Here is a 21,444-nt window from a genome sequence, read left to right as displayed (position 1 = left end):
CTCTGACAATCCTGTTATCCTTATGCCTCTTCTGTCTTTCTTCCTTATTCAGTGAGCTTTTCTTTTTTTAACCTCTCCCGTTTTCTCACTTGCCCAATCACTGCCATTACCAGAGCAGAAAGAATTATCTGACTCACTCACCTATTTTTATCAGTTCCAACCAAAGTACGTGCCGCCTTCTCAGGGGATGTTCTGTCCTTGTGCTTTCCTTTCCTGTTAGTTTAACCCAGTCACTGATCCCAAACAGTTCTAATCAAATCCCTTGGCTTTATTATGTCTAAGTGGATTGTCCCCATGCATGAGTGAGTGTGTCACGCCTCTGCTTCCGGCAGGATTCCGGCCTGGTCAGAGCTTTGCCTCTCCTGTGTTCGCTCTAGGCTCCCAGAGTCCCTTCTTATTAGTGTAACCCTGGTGTTCCAGCCTCATCTGTCTTTCTCTGTTAACAATTTACCCACTGCCCACTAAGCTTTCTTACTGTGAAACACTTGAATTGCTTTTAAAAAAAATTTTAGAATTAGTACTCTAAAAAAAAACATGGAAGGTTAAATGGTACCTGGTAATAGATTAATGAATGAAGAATATTTCTTATACCTCATCTGTTGCTATTCTGGAAAGAATGAACTCATTGCCCTCCCCCCAGATTGTCTTCCTGCTGGATTCTACGTCCCCCTTCTCAAAGAGCCCAAGCTTAAGACTGGATTTTTATCCCTGATGCTTGCTTCTTTATTCTGCCTCTAAGCCTTGAACATTTGACCTTTCTCCTTTATCCCTCCATGACTGCCTTGCTTCACATCCTCGCCCCCTATGCCTGGACTATCGTAATATGTTTCTAACTGTCTCTATAATACCCTTCTTCAGTCCATTCTGCATACTGCAACATGAGTGGTTTTTCTAAAACTGAAGTTGGTTTGTGGTTGGCTGTGCATTGCTTGCAACATCAAATATTAACTCCTTCGTATGCACTTCCATTATTCTGCCTTTGCCAACGTCTCCATCCTCGTTTCACTTTGTCTGCACACTTAGCACACCGAACTGATCACAGTAGGTCTCTGGGCATTGGTGCCTGTTCCTGCAGGGATGCTCTTCTTTTCGGAAGGTATACCAAAGTGCCCATCAGTGGTTGGCTCATACATCTCTTTCCCTGTGTGTGAAGGGTGCCTTCCTTGACCCATCCAACTAGGATCAATCACTTGATTCTCTATGCTTTCTCTGTATGTTTTCCACAACTTTGTTAATGCAACTCCTCTCTAAATCTCTCTTTCCCTTATTCTTGTGTGAGATTTTGAAGACTGGAACAATCTTTTACTTACATCTGGCCTGGTATGCTCAGTAGTAGGCATTCAGGAAATATGTGTTAAATTAATTTGAATGAGAATAAAGGCATTACTAACTGTTGGGAAGAGAAAAGCTATGAGGGATGTAAGTCTAGGGAAATAAGTGGAAGTGACAGATTCTGATGATTCAGGGCACAGTGGAAATGATTTCCTACTTGATTGTGTGACAGCAATTATCATTTGGATAAAAGTGTGCATTTCCTCCTCTGTAACCCCCACCGGAAAGATGGGCTTTGAAGAACAAAACAACATGAGCGTACCCTTTCTTTCTTTGAAAGGGCTGTGTGCTGCTTGTGTGCTGCTTTGATGGTCAAGTTTCCCAACTGTGAGCAATAAACATCCTCCTCTTCAAATGAACCAGTCGTCACTCAGACTATTGGCGGGCAACCTGCTGCCAGCCCGCAAATGCGGCCCTATTAATGATATGCTTATTTCAAGTCTGCAAGGGAAGGAGGACCCCAAGTCCTCCTGCTGACTGTTAATCCATGTTATTAATGGAGCCATTTTTATCGACGCCAGTCTCTTACCCTACCAGTGAAGGGGTTCTCATTAGTTCATGGTTACAAGTTAAAAGACATATGTGTTTACAAATAGAGATTCATGGGCAGAAAAAAACTTATACTTGCTGTATTTTCTTTCTAAATTTAGTGAAATCAATTTTGGGGAGGGTGGTTGTGGGGATCCTTCTGACGACATTTCCACTCCAAGAGCTGTGGCCTATTTTAAAGGCTGTATTGAAGAACATGCTGATGTAATTGCCACTTTGTCACTGCCTGAAAGCTTTCATTAACTGGTAGCAGGCTTATATAAAAGGGCCGTGGATAAAGACCCAGCAAGTCTGGACCGGAGGAGGCGTGGGGGGAGGCAGGCATCTTCTGGGAGAGGATGGGGTCCTGGGGCTTCCAAGCCTGAGCTCTTGTCCAAGTATTTAGAAATGTTGAGTTTTTCGTGGTGTTGTCACTCACTATACCTTAGGTGGGTGCAGAGATCTCATATACATCTCTGTATATTTCATCATCATCTCTGATGAAATAATCCTATCATACTTGTTATTTCATTAGAGCCTTCTTCCTTACCAATAACAGCAGCAAGCTTATATAAAAGGGCTCATTTTACCCATACACACAGTCCAGCCAATTGTGTGCTTTGCCGAAATGACATAAATCATCCACAGAATACAAATACTTTAATGTGTATTTAGGGTAAACACTTTAATGTGCATTTAAGGTAATAGAAATGCTAACATACTGGCTGCTAATTTGACTGTTACTAATTGCTATTTAACTAAACTTTAGTTTTTCCTTGATCCTAAGGAAGATGTTTTGATTTGGGATTTTAAACCCTTATCTTGCTTTATCTTGTATTCAGAATCACTGTTTTTTCATGCATATACTAAACTGGCAGTGCAGTATAAAAGTTTGCATCCTGGTTCTGCTGCCTATTAACTGTGTAACATGGGGTAATATAACAACTCAAAGCCTCAGAATAATCATTTGTTAAATGGAGCTAATAAGAGTGACACCCAAGTCATTGGTTTGTATGGAGGATTAAATGAGATATCGTTTAAAAATGTTGTTTGCTATTATTTACTAAGGCTTTCCTCTCTACTCTTAATTCTTGAACTTACCCCTTTTTAAAAAAATATAGGAGACAGAAAAATAATGTTGTGACTTGTTTTACTCAGCCAAAAACATTGTCCAACTTCAGGATGATTTTTAAATTGCAATAATAATGATTACAAGTGTCATAATAACAATTCACAGTTTAAAGCTGGTAGTAAGGGTCTGCTGTGAGTTGGGGTGGGGGTTCAGGTCTGCAGGTCATGCATGAACTAGGCGAGAAGGGTGATGAGGGAGGAGGAGGAGAGAGGAGATGGGAGAAGCCAGGTCCCAGTGGCCTAAGAGAACGGCCCATTTCCCCTGGACAAAGGGAGACCAGACGGCAGAATCTGTGAGTGATGAGGACACCTTGGGTCCCTATGAGGAAAAAGTGGGGGTGTTGTGGGTCTCAAATGGGGCCCAGGATAACAATACGGTGATGCTTCTAAAGGAAAGCAAAAGAAGCTTCACTCCTGTGCCAGAATAAAGAGGGTGATAAGAGTTGAATATTCCAGAAAGGCTGCCTTGGGGCGCACACCCTGCCTCGAAGCTCTTGCCAGGAACCCCATCAAATAGACAGCTTTCACCCAATTCTAGACTGACTCAAGCATCTCCCTTAGTTCCAGTGCTGTGGCAGCGGTGGGGAAAGTTGGTGGCATCTCACAGCAGTGGACCTCAGTTTTAAGAAGAAAACTGGCTTCATGCAGTTGGGAATTCCACAGTCACATTCTGTCCCCAACTTGGGCGGGTGGGTTCCATATCCGTGTCTCAGCACTCCAGGCACTCGCTCAACCACCGGGAGGAACAGATCTCAATGCAGTCCCTGTCCTGCAGGGGTAGAAGGAGCTCGGAAGTTGGGGTGCCTGTGTCATGCTGTGAGGATTGTAGGTCAGACTTTACCTTTGGTGGCAGCAGAGATCTCTCCCTGGGGAGCCACCTGTTACTCACTGTTTTAGTCAGTGATGCACTTTACTTACTGTGGTCTCACTTGATTGTCACAACATGCCTGTGCAATAAATGGGGTAGTTGTCATCACACCTTGTGTATGGGTTTGCCTAAAGCCAGATAATCAGTCAGTGAAGATGCCTGGTGTGAAATCTGTTTCTTCTTCCTTCCAGTCTAGAGATTTTCCTAATACCTCACTCACTACAACAAGTTAATCACTCCCTGTGCTTTCCTCACCCCAGATTTGCCCCGTTAAGTGGGCTTAGTTTGCAGTAAATCACTCCTTCCCAAGTTCTGCAGTTCTAAAGGAGAATGATTTTCTTCCATAAACAGTGCAGTTTGTAAATTGAGATATTTATTAGTTCCAAGGAAGAACGGGAGGATGAATGGATTAAACATTGATGTAGAAGGAAGGATGTCCGCTGAAGCTCAAAAAGCCCCTTTGTAAAATAGTCCGGGTCTCTATAGGAAGATCGTAGATTACGTCTTACGTATTCCAGACCTCATGCCAGAAACGAAACATTGACCTGCAAGCTCATGGCTCTGGGTCTACCCAAGTGTGACATTTGAATCAATTACCACAGGAAGCTATAAAATCTCTTTCTCTGGAGGTATTTTAAACCAATGCAGATTAATTCAGTAGGGACCAGGCCACTGCTTGAAGATGAACTCAACAACCTCTTGATATTTCCTAAGCATGAAACTAATTTAGTAGGAAGGTGCAGGTCTTAAGTGTACACAAAGAGAGACTCCGAGATAGCTTGTTTTGATTCACAAGTCATCCTGATCTTTGACAGAAGCTAAAATTTCCCCTTTTATAACTCCGGGTAAACCAAGGAGCAATGAAGAATGATTAAGGAAGGTCTGACTTAAAATTCGAATTTATTAATAAGTCATAATAATGGTGAAAAATATGTACTGGACACCTTACTGTATTCCAGAGACTTTGCCAAGCACCATACACGTGTTAACTCATTTAGTTTTCACTGTGGCCTATGTGATAGGTGAGAACTGAGGCTGCGACAGGTTAAGTAATTTGTCAAGAAAAGAGGAAACTCGGCTCCTTCCCAAAGGCAACACATGTCTCTACAGACCGACTTCTGGAAAGAGAGTATGTCTTGGAGACAGACTGACGTGGGCACAAGAGGCCAGTGTGGCTAGTTCCTAGTCTCAGTTTTTAAAAACTGTAAGTAGAGGGTGAAATACTTCTTTTGAAGTGTTGTTTGTGAGGACACACACAGAGCATTGTTCTCAGCCATTATAATTTTGAAATGTGTCCAGGGAACCTGGGTGGGTCAGCATGTGACATTTTGAAAGGAGCTTGATTAGTCCTACCTTTAAACTTGGGGTGGCCAAGTCAACTCATTCTTTCTCTCATCATTCTTGAGAGAAACTGCTAATGTAAGATATCTCACAGTCCTTGAAAATACTGATAACATTAACATAATGCTAATGTGAGTAAATCAACATGAACTAATTATCATTCCTAGAGAAACAGACCCAAGTGTCACCTTGGAGAAAAGAACAGCAGCTTCCCGGGCACATTTGATCCTGGCTCTGTGGCCATCTCCCAGGGACTGTAGTTGGCGGGAATGAGATTCAGAAGTTACTGCCTTGGAGAGAGAGTTTCCTTTGGTTCCCGAGACGGCTGAAACGGGGTCCTGGGCTGGGGGTGGAGGGCAGATGGGAAGGCCGGCTAGCTCTGCTCCCGCTCCCACCTTCCACTGCCCCCATCTTCCATCAGAGCCAGATGACTTTGATGTCTTATATATGTTGAGAATTCCCTGTAAGATTTTGAAAAACAAATTCTGTGATTTTTTTAAAGTTTAAAAGTCATGCTTCAAAAAAATACACTGGGCTGTATCACTTTAGAGAATGAATAAAGTTCTTCAAATAGCTTTGTAAGATGCGTGCTAGTAACCCGTGGCAAAAGAAGGCAGTTGTTTTTTTTTTTTTCAGCCTACTACACGGCGCAGGAAAAGTAGGGGAAACACCCAGAAATGGTGAAGATGCTTCAATCAGCAGCCGAATGTCAGATCATTGATACCCATTCTGAATGTTTCTATGAGCAAGAGCACTTTTACGAGGCATTACAGGGGTGAGGCAACCCCAAAGGAAAATACAAACATATAAAATTCCTCCCCTTCATGAGGTTTCCATCTAGCAAGTGAAGTAGAAAACAACCAAAGTCTCTGAATGAGACGCAATAACAGATGTTTCCTGCAGAGGGCGTGTGAAGGGGGCGGATGCGCCAGCCCAGTGCAGGAGGCCCTCTCAGGCTTTCTCACCTGAGGGAGAGTTGGAGCGGTGCTTTGAAGAAAAGGTCATAATATAATTTTCATTGCAAAAGAGAGATAAAACTCACTACATATAATAAAAGTCAGATGAAAAAGCTGTAGGGGTAAATCATGCTTGATTCCATTTTTACTTATCCAAACTGAGGTAAGAGTTCTGAGTATGTTTTGAAAAATGTAAAAGCTATGGGGCTGGGAGGTATTGATTATCGATAATGCCAGTAATCTCCAAATCAGATCATTTAAGTACTGCACATCACTACATTAGAAAATGGATGGTGTGACCTTACGTTTTGAAGGGTAAGCTCAATGTCAAAACTGCAAGTATCAGGTCTATCTATTAGTTCTTTTTAGTATAGACTTTGGCTGTGTCTTTAACCTTGTACTGTCACATATGGCATTATCCGTAATTGTGATCATGTCATCTAAAATTCACAAGGACTGGTTTGGATTTATTATAGTCTGTAGAAGGGGTGGTGATGCATGGTTGTTAAGCTAAGGTGAAATAATTGTCTTCCCTCCCCGCCCCCAGTGCTGGAAAGCATGTCATCTTGGGACTAGTATTTGGTCCATTCTGTATCCTGAGGCACAATGTGTGACAGATGTCCCTGTTTCCTGGTAGTGGCTGAGGTGTTTCCCAGGGAAAGATGAGTCAAAACACAGCACCATACTTTCTTCCCTGCAGCCTGCAGCCAGTAAGCAACCATGGAGAAAACCAGAACCAGACAAGACATACTTATCATGTATGAGGCTTATTTAGCAAAGTCTATTTTTATGAAAAGGAATCTATTTTTAAGTTTGAATCATAGGCAAATGTTTATCTAGTCCTCACAATCATTTAGTAATACATCAAAAGAACCAGTACTCAATTAATGGGTGGGTTGTGGGGAGTGGAATGGAGACTTTTTTTATTTAAAAATCGATGTTGTCATTATTTTCTTTCACTAAAAATAAATCTGGCAACTATTAAAATAGAGGATTGTAGCAGACAAATTCTTGAGGTGGCCTCCATGTCCCCTGCTTCCTGGTCCTCATGCCCTTGTGAGATCCCTTCCATTTGAGTGTGGACAGGACCTGTGACATGCTTCCAACCAATGGAACATGGCAAAGTGATGGGATATAGTGATTACATGTACGTAATTATGTGTTTATGTTACATAAGAGTGTAGTACCTGTCATGTTGGTCTCTCTCTCTACTGTCCCCTTCCCTGTCTCCGTCTCCTCTTCCTCCCTCCCTCACTGCTGGTTTTGACCAGAAGCCACGTTGAGGAGCACTGTGTACCAAGGGACCACGAGCAGCCTCTATAAACTGAGGGCAGTCTCCAGCTCACAGCCAGCAATTGCAAGAAACTTAATTCAAAATACCCGAGTAAGTGTGAAAGCGCATCCTTCCCCAGTTGAGTTTCAGGTGAGAACTAAGGCATGTTGATAGCAGCCTTGTGAGACCCCGAGCAGAAGACCCACCTGAGGACTGCCAAAACTCCTGACCCACAGAAACTGAGACAATAAGTGGGTGTTGTTTTGAGCTACAAAGTTTGGGTAATATTATTATGTAATGACAGATAGTATGATAAAATGAATTTGGATTTTTTCCCTCTACATCCAAAAGTTTACCTCAGGGAAGAGTGATAGATAAGTATGGCTTAAACAAGCTCGTCATCATTTTGGAAAATATAAAATATACTCAGGATGTATATTGTTTATACATTGATTTCCCTCTACCTGTATTCCCATAGTCTCCTTTATACATTTAAAAAAAATTGGGTATACCTACTGAATATTTTGAAATGAAGAGTTAAGCTAATGATATATTCAGAGCTTGAGAATTCTTCCCACCTTCACCCCAATTTTAATTGTTTTATTATATTTCATTTATTATGCTTTTACAATTGTCCCAATTTTTCTCCCTTTACTCCCCTCCACCCAGCATCCCCTACTCCCTCAGGCATTCCTCCGACCATTGTTCATGTCCACGGTGGGGTCATGTCTATAAGTTCTTTGGCTACTCCATTTCCTGTACTTTACATCTCCATGGCTATTCTGTAACTACCTATTTGAACTTCTTAATCTCCTCACCTCTTCACTCATTTCCCCACACCCCCCTCCCATCTGGCAACCATCCAAATGCTCTCTGTATCCATGATTCTGTCTCTGTTCTCCTTGTTTGGTTAGTATGTTTTTTAGATTCAATCGTTGATAGATATGTATGGATTGCCATTTTATTGTTCATAGTTTTGGTCTTCTTTTCTTAAATAAGTCCTTTTAACATTTCATATACTAATGGTTTAGTGATGATGAACTCCTTTATTTTTTTCTTTTTTCTTGCTGGGGAAACATTTTCTCTGCCCTTCAGTTCTAAACAGTAGAATTACTGGGTAGTCAATCTTGGCTGTAGATGGTCCCTGCTTTTCATGACTTTGAATACGTCTTGCCAATCCTTACTTGCAAAGTTCCTTTTGAGAAACCAGCTCACAGTCTTATGGGAACTCCCCTATAGGTAGCTAACTGCTTTTTTCTTGCTGCATTTAAAATTCTCTCTTTATCTTTAACCTTTTGGGTTTTAATTATGATGTGTCTTGGAGTGAGCCTTTTTGCACATCCATCTTGTCTGGGACTCTCTATGCTTCCTAGACTTGCATGATTATTTTCTTCAGCAAATTAGGGAAGTTTTCTTTCATTATTTTTTAAAATAGATTTTTAATTTCTTGCTCTTTCTCTTTTCCTTTTTGGCACCTCTATGATGCAAATGTTGGAATGCTTGAAGTTGTCCCAGAGGCTGCTTATACCATCCTTGTTTTTTTGGATTTTTTTTCTTCTTCTGGTTCTGTGTGGTTATTTCTTGCTTCCTAATGTTCCAAATCATTGATTTAATATTCAGCTTCATCCACTCTACTGTTGTTTCCCTGTGAATTATTCTTTATCTCAATTAGTGTAGCCTTTGTTTCTGACTGGATCCTTTTTTATGCTGTTGAGGTCCTTACTAAGTTCCTTGAGCACTTCTATAACCAGTGTTTTGAACTCTGCTTCTGATAGATTGCTTACCTGCCTTTTGTTTAGTTCTTTTTCTGGAATTTTGATCTGTTCTTTCATTTGGGCCATGTTTATTTGCCTGCTCATTTTGACAGCTTCCCTGTGTTTGTTTCTATGTATTAGGTATAGCTGCCTTAACTTCCTGTTTTGGTAATGTGGCCTAATGTAGTAGATGTCCTATAGGGTCCAGTGGCACAGCCTCCCCTATCACCCAAGGTGGGTACTCAAGGTTTGCCCTTTGTATAAGCTAAGTACACCCTCCTCTTGTAGTTGAATCTTGGTTGTAGTTGGCAGATCAATAGGAGTGATTTACCCAGGCCAGTCAGATGCAAGAATTGGCTGTGACCAGTGACCACCAATTTCCACCATCTATGGAGGATCAGCTGTGCAGGGGCAGGGTGGTGCTGCTCCAGTGTGGTCTGCAGCTGTCCACTGGGTGCATAGGCTCCGAGGTTTCCCAGCTGGTGCAAGCCAAGGTCAGCCCCCACCTATGTTCTGCCTGAGGCCACCCTGAGTGAGCTGTAAAGCAGTCTGAGATGGCTGCTACTTGCACGAGGCTTGGTGATTCCCAGGAGAAGCTAAGCTGTGAATCTAGGCTGGTTGTTGCTAGTGCCAGATCTGGGTACCCTTAGCAAGATGTATGTGGGGCTAGGGGCTCACTGAAACTGGCTGTTGTTTGTTTGATAGGATTTAGGAAGTTGTTAATCATGAGCCAAGACCAGCTAGTTATATGGAAAAGCCACTGTTAACAGTTTGAGTGGGGCCCTCAGTTGAGTGAAACCGAGCCTCAGAGGATCTCCAGGGTGGGAAAAACAGTGTTAGCCAGGTTGATGGAGTCTCAGAAATGGCACCCACCTGCTGGCTCTATGGAGGGAGGGTTCAGAAAAGGGACAATGGCCTTTGTCTGCCTTTCTGTCTAGGAGAAAGCTGTCCCCCAGCTCTTGCCCTGAAGGTGGAGTCTTCATTTGCTCCCTGTGTGCCACTGGTGCCTTTCAAGCTGCTACCCTGGTGCTGGAGCTCAAAGGGAATGAGTCTGATTAAGTCATGTGTGGGTTGTTTAAGAGGAAATGCCTGGGATTCCAGAAGTTTCTTCCACCGACTATTTCACCACTGTTTTTTGCAGCTAGTAGTTATGGGAACTTATCTTCTTGGCACTGAAGCCCTGGGCTGGAGGACCTGGTGTGGGCTGGGGGACTCCTTGCTCCTGAGATATCTCTCTCAAATTTTTACCCTTCCTTTAAACTCAGTTTCTGATGGTTCTGAGTGATGGTGTTTCTGTATTTTAGTTATAATTTTGATGTGGTTGTGTGAGGAGACAGGCTGTGTTTACCAATGCTGCCATCTTGACTGGAAGCTCTCACCCCAATTTTAATTCAGATTAACATTATTTAAAATTTTGCGCTTTGGAGGAAAATCATTTCTTTCTGTTTTAAGTTATTTTTTTTATTAAATAGAACTTAATATGTTGTTATATATTTTTTCATTTTAGAGACTTTAGTTTCATCTGATATTTGTAGGGCAGAGATTTTGCTAGATGATAATTTAAATCTGTACCTCTGGTAGCACTCGTAATAACAGAGCAGAGGGCTTAGATTCAATTATCATAAAAATAACATTTTACTAACTTTTTAGTTCAATTTGCCTAATTCTTTAGAAGTACTTTGGGATAATAAAAACTCTGACTATTATTTGATGATTTAGCTCCTTAATCTTAATCAAAACTTTTTATTCCACAGACAGAAGATGCTTTTTAACAATCTTAAATATAATTTTTCCTTGAAAAATGAAAAAAATAAGCTTTGTTATTAGTCACCCAGAGGGCATCCCCATCATTTCATTACATCGTTAGCAGCAGGAGGGTAGGAGCTGACATTTATTGTGTGCTGCTTACTTGCATAGTCCTCACAAGCAGCCAGTGATGCTCTCATTATGCCCATTTTATAGATGAGAAACTATGGAATAAAGGAGGGCAGTGCCTGACCTGTCTCAGTGGTAGTAATTGAGAAAGATGTGTTCTTTGGAATGTGTCCTTACATTCCATGTATTTATTATCTACCTTGGTCTTTCATTCTTTTCAATCAGTCTCTCTTCCTTTTTAAGAGATACCCTAAATATAGATGTCTGATTACTCTTCCTGACCATGAAGAATAGTATAAATTTAAAATGTCACCAAAGATTAAGAGTTTTTGTGAGATTGATAAGAAGATGTGGACAAATGTTTCAAATCTAAAGATGCAGTAGGACTAGTTAAAAATTGAAGATGAAAAATAGACCACCAAGACTGGTGGTAATACAGGCATTTCTAAAGTGTCTGATATGTGTATCAAGAGATTAAGAAGGGTCTTTGGGAAAGTTAACAAAACCTTTGAAAATGTTTACAAAAGTGATAACTTTTTTTTTAGATTGGGCTATGAAAGTCCAATATGGAGTCCAGCATAAAGTTAATTTTTGCTATCATACAATTTTGTTCTACTGTATAAATTTCCAGCGTAATTTTATAAATTATTCCCTCTCTAAAAATATTAAAAGTTAATACTTGATTTTTTTTGTTTCACTTTTCCAGCCTTCTTGTTTCTGCTCTATACTATGAAATTAACGTCTGTTTTAAGTGGTTTCACTTTCAGTTGCCTTTTCATGGTACCAATTATCCTTGAATAATGGGCCCCTCTGTGCTTCCTGTAGCTTATTGAACTCTGACATCATTGGACAAATAGGAGAAATGGAACAACCTCTTGTCCAGATTTTGCAGAGGGAGTTAGCCTGATGGAGAGAAGGCGGTGTTTGGACATCAAGACCTCCGAGGCCGCACGCAGTGCCAAAGCCCTGTGAAATCCTTTGAGCTGTGTCAGATCAGAAAGTGAAACTGCACAGTGCCATTCAAGGAATGTCTAGTCACGGGAGGCAGTCCCGGTGCAGGGGTCTCACCTGAGCCAGAGCTTCAACAGCATATGCTGCATCTGCATTCATCTTTCTTTTCTTTGTCTAGCATCACCTTTAGCAACCCCAAACAACTTCTCCAAAAGTGCCTTTCAACCAGTAACTCTTGCTTCTTCACTCACCCCCGTGTGTGTGTGTGTGTGTTTCAGATTTTTCATTTGATGGTTAAAATGCCATATGCTTGAACCTCTTAGTGTTTGAGGATTTTGTTCCACCCACCTTTTAGAAACTCCTGGCATACTCAGAGCACCTCTGCCATGGTTGCTTATGGAAAGCATTGCTAATGGCATTAACAACTGAAAATTTGTCAGACTTGTACAGAAAGTGAAATGTTAGACTCTGTGACAGCTGGAGCCCATTTCCATGTACTCTTCTGGAAAGGACAGAGCTGTTTGCAGAACTAGAACTGGTTACACTTGGGAACCATCAGCTCCCTGTTTTAGAGTTGTGCCTGGCATTGCATTTACTTTTCTAAACATTGTCCGACTAATAAGAAATACAGTTCACTCGTGGTGGTGAAAGCACATGGATATGCATTGGTGTTTGGGTCCTGGGAGGGAGGGAGGTTCGTGCTGTCTGCCTGAAATTCATTCAGAAGTATTTCCTTGGAACCAGTACCTCACAAGTGTTTTAAGTTAGTGCCACTGTTCTCAGGTCTAAGAAGGCATTTGTACAAAGAAATGATTCCCTGGAATTACAGGTGCTGTTTACTGAGGAAATGCTTCATTTCAAGTCTTGCTTCTATTAAATTTTCTAGGTTTTCTAAAGTACAAAATTCTACTTTGTAGAGATAGATGCATATGGTTGTTAGATACCACAGTATGTAGTAAATACTGATGAAGGGAAACAATGAGTCTTAATGGAGGTATAATTTTTTTATAAACCAATACTTTAGCAGTAGAAGGTTTAAGTGATCACTAATCATTTTTATCATGAAAATGTTAATGTGCAAAGCACTTGACTAGACATTATTGGGTAATTAACCATATAGAAATGTTGAGATCTCCATGCTCAAGGAATTTTAATCTCCCCAAACAAATACAAAGGCAACAACCTGAGAGACATTACAAGCATGCACCAAGTAGCACATAACTGTAAAAAAAAATTCTTCGCCACACTAGCTTAATTTCCTAGGAAATTTTGATGTTCAAGTTGTTTCTATGTCCGTGGACTTTTAATCACTTAGTTGTAGAGTTTTAGAAGTGCCAAACACAGAAGCTATCATCTCGTGTAATTTTACAGTTGAGGAAATTATCCTAGAGAGGGAAAGTCATTGGCTCAAGGTCATGCAGTGAGTTAGCAGGCTCTGCAGAAACCAGTAACCAGGTCTGGTTTTGGCCAGAGACCTAGATTTGCATCACCAGCTTGGACTTTTTAAATGGCACGGCATACTGAATTTCAGAGCCTTTCACAGGTATGCTGAGAAACCGTATCGTTTTGTTAGCCAGGAAGAATTACAGGTGAAAATAAGGAAACAGAATGATGAAGCCACCTTCTGCCAGGCATATCTGCTTCTGTGTATGGTGCAGTATGGCTTCTGGGATTTGTTAAGTCACTTACAGTCAGTCTAATTAATTTCTTCCTAGCCCACCTACATCTTCCAACAGCAGAATGCTTTGCGAATACCAAGTATTTGAAAAGAAAAGGAGGCACGTTTATTTGGATGCTGTGCACACACATACGTATAAAAGATAGACATGGCACCATCACTCAGCCCCTATGCTGTCTCTGGTCCAATGTAAAAAATGCTCATCATTTGGTTTTCTTCCTGGGGTGAATGTGATTGGCTCACAACCTGGAGTGCAACCTCGGTCCCAAACTGAGTGCAGCCAAGCCTCTACTTTTTGTTGCTTGATGAGATGTACACAGAAAGTCCCCCCCTTTCCATGAGAAGCCACCTGCTTCGAGAAGACTATACTCGTGTGTCACATAGTGACATTTCAGTCAATGATGGACCACAAGTACGATGATGGTCTCATAAGATGAAAAATTCCGATCGCTCAGTGAGGTCGTAGCCATTATACTGTCTTAGCACAACACATTACTCCCGCGTCTGTGGTCATGCTGGAATAAAGAACCCTACTGTGCTGCATACATGCAAGTATAGCACATAGTATTAGGTGCAGCACATAATACTTGGTAGTGAAAGTAAACAACTATGTTACTGGTTTATGTACTCACTGTATGTAGAGAGTGTACTCTACCTACTTCTGTATAAAAAGTTTTCTGTAAAATGGTGTGCTGTGTTACACTAACAGTAGCCTCAGACATCTTGTATTTACCACATCTCTTGATTAATCTCATTTGCTTCTTTATGGCCACTCAGCCTAAAAAATCTGCTCCACTCTTAATGTTGCCAATAAGAGGCCTCATTGAGAGATTGACCTGGAAATGAAACGAAAAGTGACTAAGGACTGTGAAGTTGGAAGATCGGTGATGGTTATTGCCCACTGGTTAGGCACGTCCCATTCCATCATAGTTGCCTTCTTGAAGAACAAGAACAAAATGATGGAAGCTGTGAAAATGTCTGCTTTACGGAAGGGAACAAGGCTAACAAAGATTTGAGAAGGGCCTTTGTCAGACATGGAGACACTCCTAATGACCCAGATTTGCAGACCTGACGCAGAAGCGCATCCCTCTCAGCACCGGGACGCTCACAACCAAAGCAGATTGCTTCTGTGCCGTGTTGGAAGAAAAAGCTGGGCCTGACCATGATGCTGAGTTCACTGCTAGCTCTGGGTGGCTGAAACGGTTCAAGAACCGTTATTCATTACATAATGTGCATGTGAGTAGTAAGTTTCTGAGTGCTGATGTGAAGGCAGAAGAATTTTTGGAAACTCTAGATAGGCTGGTTGTGGAGGAAAACTACTTGCCAAAGCAAATATTAAGTAGTGGATAAAGCATCCCTATTCTGGAAGTGGATACCTGAAAGGGCTTTTATTCATAAGGAGGCTAATTAATGCCAGGTTTCAAGGCTCTTATAAGCAGGAAAACAGTCTTAATTGGGAGCCATGTTGCAGGCTACAAATTGAAACCCCTTGTGACCTGGCACAGTGAGAACCACAGGGCCTTCAAGCATATCAATGAGCACACTCTGCCTGTGTACATCAGGAGCAATAAGAAGTCACGAGTGACCCAGCTCCTCTTTTAAGATGCGCTCCTGAATTGCTATGTTAAGGGAATAACATACCTTTCAAGATTTTGCTTATTGTTGATAATGCTTCCAGACATGCTTCTTTGATGGATGATCTTTGTTCCAATGTTAGAGGGGTGTTTCCCCTCCAAATACCACCTCTTTGATTTAACCAATGGCTCAAGGAGTTGCAGTGGCTTTTAAGGCCCACTGCCCGAGGAGGACCTTTGCCTGGACTTACTTAAGCATCTGAGCAAGACACTGATGCAGTTCTGAAAGGAGCCCACGTAACACCTGTGACTGCAACCAGAGATGGGCTTGGCTTGGGGTGATGTCACCAAGGAGTGTATGGATGGCATCTGGAAGAGAACACACAAGAAGCTCCCCATGACTTCAAAGGGTTTCCTTAGAGGCTGCAGATCAGCAAGGCTGTGGGGTGGATGGGGATGACACTGAAGAGCTCCAGGGTTCCCGAGGAAATGACTAAGGAGCAGCTGTTGGAACTGGACTAGGAACACCTAGTTCAAGGAGAGGCAAGAGAACGGGAAACTGCAGGTGAAAAAACTCCCTCAGAAAATTCACAGTGAAGGGGTTAGCAGAACTTGGCAGACTTCATCAAGCTCTTTTAAACATTTTGTTTTTCTTTTCTTTGTTTCTTTTTCCTTTTTAAGAAGAGAACTTAACTTTATTTACATGAGACAGAGCTTTTGTCTTCCATGCACTCCATACTGCAGTACACGTCATAGTAAAAGTGTGAGGCTTATTAAAAGGCAGCCAGTTCTAAGCAGTCTGGATATTTCCTGTGTCATAGAAAAGAAGTGTCTGGCCCACAGATGCACCTTAGCATACACAGGTATGGCCGTTGGTGATTGTGGGGAGGGAGTTGGGCGGCAGTAGAAGAGGGCATAAGGGAGCTAAATAGTAATGGAAAAAATAACAAAAGGGAACTATTAGAATAAAAATACATGATATATTAATATTAATCCAAAACCAAAAAGGATTTCATTAATGGCGAGGACGATTCATTAATGGTTCATTATCTGTTTACAAGCAAATCTTTGATGAAAAAAGGAAATGAACCAAGCAAACCACCTTGAGCCTGATTCTGAAAAGTGTGTCGCCTCCTCACAATGAGCCTCAGGGGGCCCTTCAGGAGGCAATTCTGGCAGAAGGCATTGTTGCCGTGGGGGATGGCGCTCCCTGTGCCTGGTTGCCCCAGAAGGCCTTCAGGTGGGAGGAGATATGCAGGGAGGAGATGGCAGAGTGCATGACCTTGACCCTGTGTAGGCCTAGGCCGAGGAGTGTGTTTGTGTCTTAGTTTTTAACAAAATAAGATTTAAAAGTAAAAAATAATGTATAATAGAAAACAGCTTATAGACTAAGGGTAGAAAGAGAGAAAACATTTTTATACAGCTGTACTTATTTTAAGCTAAAGTACTATTACAGAAGGGTCAAAAAGTTAAAAACAAAAATTTATAAAGATTTACAGGCAGCTAAGGTTAATTTGTCATTGAAGAAAGAAAACATTTTTTATAAACTTAGTGTAGCCTAAGTGCGTGGCATTTATATACAGTGATGTGTAGTAATTTCCTCGGTCTTCACAGTCACCCACCATTCACTCGCTCAGTGACTCACCCCCAGCAACTTCCAGTCCTGCCAGCTCCATTTATAGTAAAATAGTGCTCTATTTTTAAAATCTTTTTTAAAGATTTTATTTATTCATTTTTAGAGAGAGCAGAAGGGAAGGAGAAAGAGAGGGAGAGAAACTTCAATGTGTGGTTGCCTCTTGAGTGGTCCATACTGGGGACCTGGCCTGCAACCCAGAAATGTGTCCTGACTGGGTATTGACCTGGGTGACCCTTCGATTTGCAGCCTGCACTCAGTCTACTGAGCCGCACCAGCTAGGGCTTTAAAATCTTTATTTTTTAACAAAAGATGTGCCATTAAAAGGTGTGCCATTTAAAAAAATCTTTTATACCATATTTCTACTGTAACTTTCCTGTGTTTAGATACACAAATACTTGCCATTGTGTTACAGTTCCTGCAGTATTCAGTGCAGGAACATGCTGTGCAGGTTTGTAGCCGAGGACCGGTAGGCTGCCCCGTGGAGCTGTGTGCAGCAGGCTGAGTCCTCCGGTCTGTGTAAGTGCTTCCTATGACGTTCACACGACGGCAACATCACCTAATGACACGTTTCTTAGAACATGTGCCCCTTGTAAAGGGGCGCATGACTCTGCTTCAGAAGAGGCATATTGCCGATGATCTCAGTGGTTTATTATTTTTTTTTACCAAAACCCAGAAGAACGAGTCTGAAGACTAAGTGAGATGTCTAATTACTATTGATTTAATTTGCCTAGGGAGACTAGTAAGCACCACTAAAAACTAAAACATAGCTTTGATTAAGTTGTATTGACAAGGTTAATGTTTTTGTTTCTGTAGGTTGACATTTGTTTCACACTGTAGCCCTGGTACTTACTCTCTTTCTTCCCATGCTTTCATCAAGTAAGTAATTAGCAGATAGAATCTAAAGAAATATTCTTATTTCTTATGTCAGAAAGCGTAAAGTTTGGGAAAAAACACAATTATTTATACCATAGTGGTTCTGAATTGAGTACTCATGGCATCTGTAAAGGAAAAAAATTATTAACCGTTATTCCCTTATAACTTTCTATCATTTTGTTGAGATACAAAATCTTTAGCAACATTTTTGTAGTACTCATTATCTTATGATAAATTTTAAAAACAGTATCAAGCAAAAGTTCACATTAAAGTACTTTTTCCACCAAGTTTATAATTTTACTATAAATGCTAGAATAGGATTGAATTAAGTGAATGTTAAAAATTATCACTTTAGCTTGACATTTTTAACAAAAATCTCAGAAATTACTTTGTACTGGCATTATAAAAAATAGATTCAATATAGCAATGTCTATTATATTAAAGCCTCCTCTACTAAATATGTTGCAACCTTCAGCCTAATTCCTGTCATAAAATAGTTACTGAATAAATATTTATTAATTGTTGACTGTGAATGGTTTAATTCATATTTTTTATCATATTGTCTCTGTGAGACAGGTAAGCTAAGAATAATCTAGCATAATTATTACCAAAAGTAAGATTTGAAAAGCTGGTTCCTTAATGTTTTCAAATGTTGATGTTTTTTATTACAATTCAATACAGCTACCACTTTATGTTATGTATTGGTCTAGTTGATTTTTAAATTTTATAAAATTTTCACCAGCTGAGTTTATTAGCTGAAAGGATTGCATTTGTGATCTTTGCTTTAAAATCACCGAGTGAACAAGGTTTTCATACATGTGTAATCATTTGGAGATTATCTACAAAAACCCGAAACAACAACAAAATACCAGTAGAAGCAAGTCCAGCGACTGAGCTGGGTGGCCAAGGAAAGGTCTTCCTCTACCAATTGATTTAGAAACAGTCATAGACAAAAATTTTACATAAAAAGTTTATTCTTTCTAAACTAAATATATGTAAAAGACATTAAGTTGTTAGCATTTATATATCTGGAATTATTAAGGCTTTAAACTGCACTAAGATTTTTGAGAAACCTTTTTTAAGAACTTGGAGCAAATAACAGAAACTAAGGTACTCACGTCTTCTCACCCAGAAGTGGATCCGTGTCACAGGGTTCTCAAAGTGTAGTTCACGGACCCCAGGGGTCCCTATTATCTGCTGTTACCCTGTCACCCTTTGGAGATTGAGCACCGAGACAATGGCAAAAATAAATACACATAGCTATTACAGTCTTCACCACCATCCACTTGCAATTAAAAGCAAAAGTTAGATTTCACTTAAGAGTGTTCTTAATGAGATTTTACACATAGTTTTAATGATCTATATTATGAAATAGGAAAGTACTCTTTTTAAAAAATATTTGTTTAATTGTTCAAGTACAGTTTTCTGTCTTTTACTCCCATCCCAGCCCACTGCCCCCGTCCCCCACCTCCCTCCCATTTCCACCCCCCTTAGTTTTTGTCCATGTGTCCTTTATACTAGTTCCTGTGAATCCCTCCCCCTTTTCCCCTGAAATTTCCTCCCCTCTCTCTGGTCACTGTCCCCCTGTTCTCTATTTCAGGGTCTTTGGTTACATTTTGCTTGTTTGTTTCGAAAGTCCTCTTAAAGCTGCCCTGTGGCACACAGAAGTAGTGTGCAGTGTCAGGAAAAAGCAGTCGTGTGACTGAATTGGGAATGAAAAGTGGCTACTTTTCTCATGGGATAAACTACGGTTAGTCAAACTTGGGCATTTGGCAGGTATTTTCTTGAAAATGAATGAAATGAACCTATCACTTCAAAGATAACAACAGATAGTAGTTGCTTCTAAAGATAAAATTCAAGGTTTAAAGTTAAAATTTGAAGTTTGGGACATTTGTATTCACCATCTTGAGCTTGACAGCTCCCTGATACTTACCAACTGTTCCGAGGAGATCGGCGGTAATGATGAACATGATGTTTTCATATGGAATAATGAAACATATCAACATTTAGAAGACCTACATGAGTCATGAACCAGTTATTTTCCAAAGGACAGTGCACAATAGTACAAAATTATGTATAAAAATTTATTTACAATGTAAGCTAGACCAATTAATTTTAACGAGAGTCCAAAAATGTTTCGATATAGTTTCAGATTCCACATTGCAAACAAGAAAGTAAGAAATTCAACTACTGTCTTTTTTTATATTTTATTTATTTATTTTTCGAGAGAGGGGAAGGGAAGGAGAAAGAGTGGGAGAGAGGTTGCCTCTCATGTGTCCCTTGCTGGGAACTGGCCTGCAACCCAGGCATGTGCCCTGACTGGGAATTGAACCTTGATACTCTGGTTTGCAGGCCCACGCTCAATCCACTGAGCTATGCCAGCCAGGGCCAACTACTGTCTTTTTTTAAGGCTGAACAATATTTCATTGTATGTAGACATGACATTTTCTTTTTCCATTCACGTGTTTAAGGACATTTAAATAGTTTCTTCACCATGGCTATTGTGACTAGTGCTGTAGTGAACATGAGGGTGCTACTGTCTCTCTGAGTTCACCCCTTTTGGATAGAGGCACAGACTTGCTGGATCATGTGGTGGGTTTGTTTTTTACTTTCTGAGGAATCTCCATACTGGTTTCCATAAGGGCAGCAGCAGTGTGCATTTCCTCTGACAAGTTTCAGTTATGTAAGATAAATAAGTTGTGAAGATGCGCTGTACAATATTGTGCCTACAGTTAACAATATTGTATGGTAAATTTAAAAATCTGTCAAGAGGGTAGATTGCATGCTAAATGTGTTTACCGCAGTAAAATAAAAATGAAACGTTATTATAAATATCACAGCTCTCAAGTTCATTCTATAAAAGCTGACAGCCCTAATCAGGAGGGCAAACAATGTAACAATATTTAATGAGCACAGGTGGCTGAGGATGTAATTTTTGTTTTATTCTGAATGTTTTCAAGATTCCATAAATGTTCAGTCTTTACCATTAGAATTCTTATTTCTTGTCATTCATAAAATATGCATTGGCATAGGATAAAAATAAGGCTGCTAATGTTATTATAATCATCTGATAATTCTAATATCTCTAATGTAAGGTTTTGAGGCTCTATTTTAAAGTAGCAGCCCCAAGTTTTGTTGTTTACTTAAAATGTACCAGCATGGTTTGTTGTAAAAGCAAGGGATTTGAGGAATCATACAAGATTGGTTTCAAATACTGAATCTATCATTTTTTTGTCTTTAAAGCTTAAGTTTATAAATATCAGCACATATACAGTCAATGAGATTATTGCACCTACCTTGCTAGGTTGTTGTTCAGAGAAAATGAAATTTCGACAGAGCCCATAGTACAGTCAATACACAGGGATTGAGTGCCCACTAGAGGCCAAGTTCTATGCCAGGTTCCAGGGAAGTGTGGATAAATAGAACCGATAAACAGAACACTGCCTCTGTGCTGAACACACTTCGAGATCAGCCCTAGGGAAGACCAAACAGGTGTCAGTTACAACAGAGAATAATAATGTGGAATAAACTAAGGGTGGGGAGGGAAATTGGTTATCCTCTAGTACTTTTTCCCCTGATTCTTTATTAATAGAAACTCTCTCATTCTAGCTAGGCATCTGGCCATCCAGCCCGAAAAACCGCATATTCCTTCCTTCCTCAATTGCAATGAGGTG

The 21,444-nt window shown here is 40.5% G+C and overlaps 1 protein-coding gene across 1 annotated transcript in view; it reads left to right on the top strand.

Moving 5' to 3' along the window:
* GRIP1 (glutamate receptor interacting protein 1) overlaps window positions 1-21,444 on the top strand; it is a 661,834-nt gene that overhangs the window by 227,168 nt on the left and 413,222 nt on the right. The gene's annotated exons all lie outside the window — the stretch shown is intronic.

Source organism: Artibeus jamaicensis, unplaced genomic scaffold, assembly GCF_021234435.1.
Source record: "Artibeus jamaicensis isolate MK-2021 breed Jamaican fruit bat unplaced genomic scaffold, CSHL_Jam_final contig_233, whole genome shotgun sequence".
Classification (NCBI taxonomy): Eukaryota; Metazoa; Chordata; class Mammalia; order Chiroptera; family Phyllostomidae; genus Artibeus; species Artibeus jamaicensis.
This window is presented reverse-complemented; position numbering and strand designations above follow the sequence as displayed.